Source organism: Callorhinus ursinus, unplaced genomic scaffold (genome assembly GCF_003265705.2).
Source record: "Callorhinus ursinus isolate GAN/ISIS: 27379988/994484 unplaced genomic scaffold, GSC_fseal_2.0 scaffold11, whole genome shotgun sequence".
NCBI classification, from domain to species: Eukaryota; Metazoa; Chordata; class Mammalia; order Carnivora; family Otariidae; genus Callorhinus; species Callorhinus ursinus.
Window position 1 is genome coordinate 4,123,622 of NW_027397073.1, and position 12,152 is coordinate 4,135,773.

Here is a 12,152-nt window from a genome sequence, read left to right on the forward strand (position 1 = left end):
TGAGGCAAAGGGAAGAGCTTGAGTTTGTTCAGGGCATGGCAGCTGGTGGTCCACCGGAGGAGTGAGGTACTGTGAATGTGCTTTTTGCAATCAAACCTAAGTGCCTGTGTCAGAGATGCCTTTCTTATCCTGGCCACTGGCTTCAAACTCTGCTCCCAGGAAAGCTGGGACCCTGCAGAGAAAGCATCAGGGTGGGCAGGGGGATGCTGGTAAGGCAGAGCTGGACCGCCTGCTCCTTTCTCAACCAGAGCAACACCCATCAGAGTATAGGGTTTTCTGGTCCCTATAAAAAGATTCTGGAAAAAGCTCACCCTGTAAAATATCATTTGAAGGAAGGATTCCACTGCTAATAAAACCACTGATTTAGGGGAACTCAGTACTCTCCAGACTTGGACGAAGTGAATAAAAAGGACTTTCTCTGTGATCTGGTTATCATTTCTTCCAATATTGAGAAGAGAAGGAAAGACTAAATAAGAGTCTGTCCTGACACATGGACTAAAAATTCTATAAGTCGGGGTTTAGAACACAGCAGTTTCAATTCTCTGCAACTGTCACAATCTCTGAAAGTACAGTCAAGCTAAATTTGGTTTTGAGACTCTTTGTGAGTCTTATATTTCAGGGAGAAACCCGAGGTGCAGATAAAGACAGAAGTAGTAAAAATGTATTTTGGAATTTACAGAGAAGCATATTTAGTTTTCTGGCATCCAGTGTTAGTTTAACCATGCTGTTTATCACTAAATATTTAAATCAATGCTGTATGTCTCTGAGCACATGTGGCTAATCTGTGGTGAATACATGAGAAGATCTTTTACTTCATTGTAATAAGTCTAAGGGGTGATGGTCCAGGGACATTGGCTCTGGCTTGGGGTAAAGTACAAGGATGGTGTGATGCTGTGGGCCAGCATGATGCAGCAAAGTGGAGAGACACAGCACAGGTGCCTGAGTCAGACAGACACGGCTGTGGGTTTTGACCCAGCCACTTACCAATGGATACACCTAACCAGCCAGGAAGGCTCAGAGATCACCTTGTAAAGTGGATGCCTTGTTAAGATACCATAAGCACTCAGTGATATAGGGGAAGAAATGAACTTGGCTCTTTGCAAACCTTCATCAGTGGTCACTCTATGGTTACAATGGCCCAGAAACAAGTAGGCAGCAGTCTGAAATGAAGTGTAGGGTATTTCTGGTTGATTAACAAGCAAGAAGATGTAAAGAATAATTTAATATGCCCTTTAGAACCAAATTGTGCTTGATTACATTATTTTCTTCAGATGTTCAGTTCTCTTCCCCCATAGCAGGGGAATGTGCTTCTCTGCCCCAGTGGTGTTGGCCCGGCCATGAGCCTTGCTCTGGAATGTGAATGAATATGAGAAGTGATGGATGGAGCAGAGGTTTTACATGTGCTTGTGTGATTTGGTTTGGTCTTTCTTCTTCCTGTTTTCTGCATGTGAAGAGCATGTCCTAGGTATCTGGTACTCCTTCACCCTGGATAGCAGAATGGGGCCTACCCCAAACAGACCTGAACTCTTCCTATACCCTGGAGCATGGCCTTCAGTTGAACCACAAAGTCACAAATGAAAAATAAGTGTATGTTGTTGTGAACCATGGAGGTTTGGGGGATATTTGTTATTGCAGCAAAAGCTGACAAATACACCTAAGATATTTTCTATGTTGTCACATGGAAAGAAATGCTTTTAGGGTAGAGAAGCTGTAAGAAAAAGTTCATAAACCACGAACCCCTGAAATTGGTCTTATTAAAATTCTAGTCATCCCCCAGTGGGAGAAAATTCATGGGTCTGCTGGCATAAAGACTTTACTAAGTTCATTTTAAAACAGGCATTTCTGCCAGATCCTGGCAAACATTTACAAAAAGGTGCAAGTTTATGAAACTAGAAGGTCTAGGTCTAGAAATAACCTTATCCACCTTTATCAACACAATCACTTGGGATACTGTAGAATAGCTTGGATATCAAAATCTCTGTTCTTGAAATATGAGCTTGATATGCACACCTTGGCATATGGTTATCAAAACATAGCATCATTTTAAAAGTCTTTGTCCTTAAACGTCAAAAGATCAGATTTTTATTCCTATAACACCTGTCAGCTCTGTGTGGGTTGGTGTTTTTACACTTTGTTTTCTGTTTTCACATATATTTCTTCTTTTCTTATATAAAAAAATTCAGTGTAGTTTTCCTATGAGTTACTGCATATTTTTGAATATGGAATTATTACCTTTAAATTTATTATAGCATGTGAATAGAACATTCAGTCTGTTCTAAGAACAAAGATGATACCAAGAGATGTATTAAGATGTGTTAGCCTCCATTTTTTTTTCCTCCTCACTAGGAATGTGAGCTAATTTTTAAAAAGTTTTTATCCTTATATATCACATTCCCATTTCTCTTTCTGTGTAGAGATCATTACACATTTCATATTCTGTATGAATGTGACTAAAATATAAGCCTGGCTATAGCTTTTGAAAGTCACATGATGATTTTGTGGCATGCCCTGCAATGTGCCTATAGTAGAGACAGCAGATTTCTTCACTGACTCACATGCTGGGTTTTTTCTTAAGATTTATTTATTTATTTTAGAGAGAGAGCGAGTGGGGGGGAGGGGAAGATGGAGAGAGAGAATCTTAAGCAGGCTCCATGATCTTACGTGAGATCATGACCTGAGCCAAAATCAAGATTCTGTCATGTAACTGACTGAGCCACCCAGGCGCCCCTGTGCTCATATGCTTCTTGAGCATCCACTCTGCACATGAAATTAGACCAGACTACTCAAATGGTGGTAAACCAAGTGAAAGTGTTGCTTTGCTACCTCCTATGATGGATAAACTGATGAAAAGTCTTAGCATAATTACGTGTTAGTCTACAGAACTGAGGCACAATTGTGAGATTCCTTTAAATTCAAAGGACTAACACACTACAACGTGAAATCAGGTTACATTTCTCGATCTTGCACTAACTAATAATTCTGTCTCAGTTTTACACTGTCAGGAATTTGGGCTCTTTTGGCAATTACCTTAGATATGTGATTTTTTTTTCACTTATGTGAATTTTTAAATAGAGACAAATAAATACCAACACAGTATGGAGAAAGAAATAGGACCATTGGAATCTAATTTTGGAGGGAAGCATGTAGAAGAATTATTCATAAGATGCTGGATGACATGCAGCTCCCCCACAGATGAAAGGGAATGTAGTGAAACAGAGACCCTCATGCTCTTAACATGGGGTTTGTTGAAAGGGTAATCAGTGAGCAATCTGTGCCCAAATGCCACTAATCGTTCTTAGACTCAAGTGAATGCTAATGATAAAGAGCTGGTACAACATCTTGATTCAGTTCATCTTTGAGAATGGAAAGTTGGAATAACTTGAACCAGAGAAAGTCACTTTACATGTCTTTTGTTCCAATTGTCTTTGTAAGCACATATGTATATGTTCATCAATGAGAAGAAATGGACCCCCTTTTATAATGATGTGTGTTTTTGACATTTTGGTGTTCTGGGTCCATCGGCTTGTTCTAAAGGAATATCCTCTCCTGACATGTCCCAATAATGCTTTTCCAAAATAATACCTCATATGTATATGTCAATTTATGATGTTCCACATTTGTGTACTCAAATCCATTCAGTCAGTTGGTCTTTGTAGCTAGCATACCTTATTTTAATATTCATCCAACAAAGATAGGTTGTGCATTTTCCATGTGGAAGGTGAGTTACTTGATGGGGTAAATTATATAAATATGAAAAAAAGAAGTAGTTTTAGCCTCTACAGAACTTTCAGCTTCATGGTCAAAATTTACAGCCCTGGCATAGGATAGACAGAAATCTTAAAAATCAGAAAGTTGTAACAGAGAAATTAAATAAAACCTCTCAGGCTCAAGCAGGGAGTGAATTTATAACTTAGGTGAAAACAGTGAACTCTGAATATTCTCAGTACCATAATCTAGTTTCAAAACCATGTCTTTTTAACATAAAATGCATATTTTGAAGAGTATGGTTTTGACAAATAAAGAGAAAATAAGCATGTTTTCAGTACCACTTAGTTATTTTAAGGGAAAAAGTTTAAAAAAATTATCAGTGAACTTTCATGAGCCAAGGCAAAAGCAAAGATTTAAAAGAGAAGAGCTGCCCTAGCCTCTAGTCAGAAAGAAGGAGATTGGGCACTCACCAGAGACCTTTAATGAGGAGCAACACTACTGCAGTGTTAGCCAGGGCATTAGTGTGTCATTCAGGCCACAGTAACCCTTCTGTGTGTCTTGCCCTTCACGTGCTGGTTATAACTCAAATTGTGGACTTGAACGCTGGGGTCAGGACTTAGAGTATCTAAGTCTGATAGTTTAGGAAAGTGTCTTAAGCTTTTTAAGCTTGTTTTATTTACTGCTCTTTGATGTCTCACAGATCCTAGTAAGGAACAGAAAGTAAAGCAAGTCAATGATTCAATGTTGCCATGATCGAAGACAGAATAAGGAATCTAGAAAGTAGTACAACTTGGCAGCATTTTGGAAACTCTTGCAAGAACAACTGATTGGGGGAACAAAGTCAAATACCCAGTTATCCAAGGACATAGGTGCCCATGGACCTGTGGTACTGCAATTCATTTTGATTTTCTTGAATACTCAGCTTGACTTAATATATTGACATTAATTTAAAACAAACCCTAAGGATACAGCCGAACATGTCCAAGAGTTCAATTCCAAGCTTAAAAATTTTTATTAGAAATATCCATGGAAGAGTCTGTCTAATTTGTGCTACTTAAGTAGCATTTTACTAAATCATTCATAGGCGGACACAAAAAAAATGTGTTTCAGCGGATAATAGGAAAGTAAATTGAGCTCAGTCTCCAGTCAGAGTGGCTTTTTGTTGGCATCAGATCTGATAGAGGAAAAAGTGAATCTCTAAAAACACAAGCATCTTAGTTGCTTCTCTGCCCCCTGAAGATTTTTGAGGATCCAACCTCAGTCTTCTGTGCATCCACCACTACGGTCTTTGCCTGGGTTTAACGCAGCGGAGACAACTTGGCGCAATAGTTCTACAGAGAACTGTGTGCATGCACACCATGATATTTGCAGCACAGACTCCAGAATTTGGCCCAAGAAGCAAGTCATAACTGTTACTGAACACTATCCACTCCACTTTCTCTGGTGTCTTTATCCCCAACAATGCTCAGTTGCCTGAATTCTCCTTCGCCTAATTTCCCACAGACACGCTCACCACCCAATTACACCGTCCATATCAGGCCATCGCTGGTGATACATCAGTCCGCCTCTTGTGACCTCAGTTTCTTTCTCTTCTTATCTCTTAGAGGTCTTCCCTCCTCTTTATAGCTAACCTGCTCTTAGGGCAAATACAAAATTTTAACTAAGAGGCTAATTCTGTCTGTTGAAAATATGAGAAGAGATTTGCTTCTTCCCTTTTTCTAGAGCTTTTACTATAGAAAACTTCTAAGATCTTTCCCCATCTCTTTGCAACATATGTAGACCTTTATAAAAACTGAGTAAGACCCTGGACAGCTTCATGAGCCACGACTGTCTTTCTTAGAGACCTGGAAACCGTCCTTCTGAAATGCAGTCATCGAAGAAGATAGCACCCCATCTCCCGGCTTCTGTGGGAGGGTAGGAGCATAATTTTGGTGAGCTTCTTACTCCAAGTCACCAAACTACCTCCTGTTATGCAGACAGAAAGATAGGAGAAGTTTATTTCTCCTCTGCACAAAGCCAGTTAGCCAACACAGAGTCACCCCAATTACCAGGTGAATCTAGGACAAGCTCTTTGTGACCAAGGTGCTGTCAAGTCCTCTTACTTGAGGACTGGTTAGTGCTCCTCTTGAGAACACATATGTAGCTGGTTGTACCTGCTTGGCTCCATAAAGGTGAGATTTCTTCCTTGCAACTTCCTAGAAGATTGTCGTGATGCACATAATGTTCTGCTTTAATACTTACTCAATAATAAAATGGTTTTCTTTCTCTTCTACCTTTGTGGAGAGGTTTGGGGGTTGATAAAAGATTTTATTTTAAAATATATTTCCCCAACATTGAGCCTCAATGTATGCCATTGAGCCCATCAGCAACATTTCATCAGGCATCTACTTCATGTCTGGTAAATACTACATATATTAACACCTGACTTAATTCTTACAACTTCTTGAAGCAAGTTTTCATAAATCACCACTTTACACTTGAAGAAACTGGGACATTAAAACATTAAGTAGCTTTTCTAAAGCTAGTTAGGTTTAATTGGTAAAACCACAGTTTGAAATCCCTGTCTGTTGACCACAGACCTTGTGCTTTTCTTCCCTATATTCTATTTCTGCAATTCTCTTCCTTCCTTGAGTTTTTAGAGGTAGACTTGCCTCTAAAACCTGAAAGAGATTGCAGGTCTTCAGAGTCACAAAGACCAATGACTCCGAGGCCAAGATGCAGGAGGCACAGTACTGGGGCCTGAGGTCCTTGTTGGAACTTCCTGCACGGGTGGGGAGGGGTGTGTGTGTGTGTGTGTGTGTGTGTGTGTGTGTGTGTGTGATTGGACACCAGACATTGTGGTAAGCAATTTCTATAATTAGTTCTCACAGGAGAGTGATGAGAAGGAGACTCCTATTATCCTCATTTTAAATGTCTGCCTTAGGCCTGTTACAGAACTTGCTGTGGGTAGACTAACTACTGTGGGGCAGCTGACCCACATATCCTTATGACTATTAAGACAATAACAGCATTTCTCACTTGATCATAATAATCATATCCGTACTAGTTAAAAATACTGATGATCAGGCCCTTTCATTGGAGAGCCTTGTTCAGTACATTTGCCAAATGTGCCATGTGAATCTCTGGTAAGGTAAGTATGGACACTGGCGGCAGAGGGTCTGAGCAACAGGGAACTGATGGCGTGGGGGTGCATGTTGGGTTGTTGCACACAGGGTGCTGACTTCTGATAGAGTGGTCTTTCAAGTGATGGTGGTAGAATCATGACCTGGACATCCCTGTGAAAAGTAGGGAATGTTTTGGGTCCCTTTCTTAGGTGATGAGTTGGGATATTGGAGAAAAACTTGTGTTAGAAAGGGATGTGACGGGAAGCCTAGTTGGCTCAGTCAGTTAAGCGTCCGACTCTTGATTTCGGCTCAGGTCACACAGACCTCGGGGCTGTGAGATCGAGCCCCGCACCGGGCTCCATTCTTAGCTCAGAGTCCACTTGAGATTCTCTCCTGATGCTTCTCCCTCGGGTCCTTCCCCTGCTCACTCTCGCTCTCGAATAAATAAATAGATAAACCTTTTGAAAAAAAGAAAGGGATGTGAGCAAGGTGTTACTGATGGAAACGATGCTAATTCAGGTTAGAAGCTCGTGGGAAGGGAGATTAGCTCAGGTTTGCGTAGGTACCATTGTTGTTTCTGTTTTTATGCGTGTGTTACCAGCCGACCGCAGGGGGGCGCGGTGCAGCGGGAGAGGCTGAGCGGGGTGAACACGAGCGCAGGGCTGGGGCAGGACCTTGGAAGGTGGAGAGTTTGAGCACAGGGGTGAGAATTATCCAAGGCAGGAATGAAGAACACAACAGAGGGAAGACCTCAGACCCACGTGAGTGATGGGAGAGAGGGTTCGGAGTAGAGGCAGGGCAGGCCAAACTGCTGACTCTGCAGACCTAGCCAGACCCCAAATTGTAAGGACTCAATCAAAGCAGCTTTCTCCTTTATAATTAACTTGAAGCTTAATTAATTAGCAAGCAACACAGGTTTAGATCCTAGGGAAAAGAAGTGTTCTGTTAAAACAAGGGAAAGCAAAACAGTCTAGAACAGCCATTGAAAGTGTGTTCCAGAAAATCCATAAGAAGGAACTAAAACATGTAATTCATGAGCATCAGCAAGAGTCTTACTAGATTTGGAAACAAATGAATTGGCAGTGAGTCATGGATGTTAGAACTGAAATGAACCCTAACAACAAACATCAGTTCTAGGGCTCTTGTGTTATAACGAAGCCAAGACCCAGGGTCAGATGCAGGTGTAACTCCCCTAGTTGTGTTTGCCATGACAGAACACTCAGGCTGGGAGGCCTGCAGACCCAGGACCCTGCTCAGGCATGTCTTGTGGCTTGCTGCAGAAGAGGATAAAACAGGCCATGGTCTGGTCCTGTCTTACTCATTTATAATAATAACTTTTCAAGTTAATCATAGGCACTAACAATTCTATGTATTTCTCTGCACATTTAACCCTATAAGTTCAGATTGCCATGCTTCACGTGGTTTTAGATACATAGCAACCTCTGCGTTTGTCCCACATTTCCTTCCCAGGGTAAAGTAATTCTGTGTTCTTTTGATGGATAACAAGCTAAAGCATTTCACCTTCAAGTGAAAAACCTACCTGCAAACCACTCCTCTCCAATCCCTGCTTGGCTTTCTCCCCCTCTGCCTTTCACTATTCCTTTTCCTCTAAAAGAGTACAATAATATTCCCACATTCCCTCTGCCTTCAGCAGTTTTGCTCATGAATTATTCCTGCTGCCTAAAACATTTCTTTGCTATTTGCTATTTGAAGATACTTAGGTAAAGATTTTAAAGTCATGGAACAAAACCTACAATAGGATATAAAATGGAATAGGAAGTTCACATGTGTAGTGAGCTCAAATACAGTATTTGTAATCAGGGAATGGGGAAGCCTTTGGGTTGACTAAAATGTAGCGTTAAGCAGCATCACCTAAGAGGCTTTATTTACTCCAGTGTGAGGCAAGAGGAATGAGAAGACTGGGCTCTTCTGAGTGCATGGGGGGGCGGGGGCCGGGCCCACACTCTCCTTAAGGAAGAGTACCACGTTAACGGTAGGTTTCCTTGATCATAATGGCTGAAGATGTACGGAAATTGCTAATAGTTGAACATAGCCTCCTTGGAGTGATAATGCACAGTTTAGAATTAGCTTGGATTTTAATCTCTGTCATTTTGGACTGGGAATGCATGATTTCGTCCTTTAACCCCTTTGTATCGTTCTTGGAAATCCGATCGAGTTCTGGAGTTGCAGAATCACATAAGTGCACAATTACTAATGTCCTGGGGGCGGTTAGCAGGAGAAGGAATCAAAGCCCTTACTAAACGGAGGATTTTCTCCTGTTGACTCTCCCTCTCTTCTTCCTGGTGTCTGTTTTTTGGCATTCATCGTTCACTTGCAAGATGGCATTGAGAGGGTAGCAACAGGCTTGAAATGAAAGAGAATTTAGTTTGCAACCTGCTCATGTTTTTGGAAAGCACTTTGCTTATCTTTTTGTCCTTGTCTGTCATATGATAGGGACTTTGGAAATGAAAATACCCAGGTACTAAATGTACTTCTAGTAGTGGATGTACGGTGGTTCTTACTAGGTTGTCAGCACCTCGGGGCCAGGGACCATCTCTTGCTCTTGAATTTTATGATCATCAGAAAACTTCTCTTAGGGAGTATGTGCTTAGTCAAGTTTTTACAAATTATGGCCCTTTAGAAAAGGTCCAATGGACCAAATTATACTTCTCTTGGTTTCCAGATTCCAGAGAACACCCAGCTGTTGCATAATTATGAGAATTTTATGGTAGGACCCAACGACGTAATATGTTTTTCTACTACCTCTATTAAATTTGGTAAAGAGGTTTTTATCAGATAGAGTCGTCTTACTGTTATAATAAACTATCCCCAAATGTCAGTGGATTAACATAGTAGATTATTTCTCCTTCACGTAACAGGACAAGGTGGACATTCAGCAAGCAGCCTTCCATGTAGTAAATCTGGGACCCAGTGACTTCTACTTTGTGGCTTCTGGAGCCCAGGTGCCCTCTGTTAAATCTCCATGTTGTCCAGCAGGTGAGAAAAAGAGGAAGCGTGGAAGCTTGTTGTGGGTGGATCTCATGAGTCAGTCTTGAAAGGAGGAACCATGACTTCTGCCCACATTCTCTGATCAGAGCTGTCACACAGCTACTCCCTATCTGCAAGACAGACTGGGACATGCCAACCAGTTATGTGCTCCGCAGAAGGAAAATGGTTGCACGGAGGCATCCAGGCATCTGCCATGTTCCACTCTGTCAGTCATTAAACATACAGCCAGTCTTCTGACCAGCACAGAGCACACTCACACCTTCCCGACGTACTCAGCCCAAATACGAGCAGCCACAATATCCAGAATCTTCTGATGGTGTGCAGACCTCTCCCACACTCAGCATACAGTGGCACATAAGGGATGGCATAGTCATGATAAGACTCATTAGGAAAGGAGACAGGCACTACACAGCCCTGTCCAGGGCATGCATGCCATTACTTGAGAAGACCCTTGTGCTGCTCTCTGGGGGGGAGTATCTATTAGCTTGGGCCCTGAGCCCCTTTCCCAAGGCTGCTCCTGAAGTGAGGGGGGTGACTATGTTCTCCCTGAATATTGCACAGGTCTTGCTGTCTGTTTCCTGCTCAGGTGAGTTTAGGGGCCCAAAGCTTGTTTTATGCAACAAAAAGAAAAAGAGTAAAAACTGAGCTTAGTTTATTTGTCGTTAACATTCCCTCAAAATTCAGAAGTTTTCTCATGAAATTTGCTTCTAGTTAGTTCCATATGCCTTAATAACCACACCCAGGGTTTGATTCATAATCATCAAGTCTGATGCATTTCATGGTATCCTTGACCCCATGACTCTCAATGTAATGACAGCTTGGGTTTATTTGAAATAATAGACTTTGTTGATGTCCTTGACCTGACCTTTGCTACAAAGCTAAGATTCTTTATTTCACTGGAAAGTTTTATTGGGCATTTGTGGCTGAGACCAATGCACCTTAGCTCTTTCTCTTAGCGGGTGGCTTTTCCAACTATACACAGCTCCCACTGTAGGGTCTTTCTTTCCTTTGATGTCTGCAGGAAAACCAGCCAACCCTTGTGGGAGCTTGTTCTTTCTTGATCCCTAGTAATGTTGGCCAACAGGAATCAACACATCAGCACTCCACCATCCACTTCCTCCATAGTAGAGATTCGGGAAGAAGAACCTTCTCCACATAACTGTTCAGTGGCCATTCCTGCAGTATTTCAGAAAATGAGGCTCCTTTATCTTGTGGCTCACCATCCCCAGGGGCCTCAGAGTTCCCTGCTGGAGCCTCTGATTCTTGGAAGTATGGAGGTGGAAAGATGATGTGGGGAGTATATAAGAACCAGATATGGATGTGACTGGCCTGTGCTAGGTTGGTAAATACCACTGGCCCCATCGAACTATGAGGAAGTTTGAGAAGTCTTATCTAGTTATATGCCAAGGTGCAGAGAAATCAGGTTTTGGTGAACACAGAGCAATTCCGGCCACAGGTACCACAAGAAGTGGATGAATGGCAATATTTGCTCAGCTTAGCAGTTCAAAAGAATATTTATAGACTAAGCTAAGAATGAAAAGAGATATATAAAGGTAGGGGATAAAAACACAGGAATGGCAGTCACTGGGAACTCACTCAAGGATTTTCTTAAACACAAAGAAAAATAGAAGAAAAAGCTTTATGTGCCTCCTTCATCTTGACTCTCTTCCTGTTGATGGCAGGACAGGGATGAATCCTTCACCAGACGTGAAAACAGAGGTGGAAGGAAGTCTGCTAAAGGAACAGAGAAGCAGGGAGGGTTGCTTTTTCTCAAACGTTGGTTCTGCAAACCATACATTAATGCCACTTAGGTTTGTTCGTTTCCTGAAGGGCTGTGGGTGAGTCATCTCGGTTCATTATTCTTTAAAAATAACCCAGGAGAGGTGAACAACTGGAGGAAAGCCCCCTCTGGCATTTAAGAAATCCAGTGGCATCCACATCCCAGGGGGTGGGGCCCACAGGGCGGGGCGTGGACCCCAGGACTGCCATCCCCAAATAGAGTTCCAGCTGCATGTGACGGAAGCTTCTGCCCACATTGATCAAAACCCGTATGTAGATTTTCACAGTCCAGTTCTGTGATACACTTTGCCAAATCCTTTCAAGAAAGAATCATTTCTTAATGTTCTTGGAGATACAATGCAAAATTATCAGCATCTTCATGTTCAGTTTCCTGAATAAATCAGCTGCTTGTCAATTTATTTCTGGCAGAAGGGTCAAGGAAAGGGAAGAATCCTTTATTCTGTACTTGGCAAATTAATTTATATATGTGGAATCATTCCTAGTCTTGTAAATTTCATCGATGTAGAATTGATTCTTTATCTCCCTCCCTCC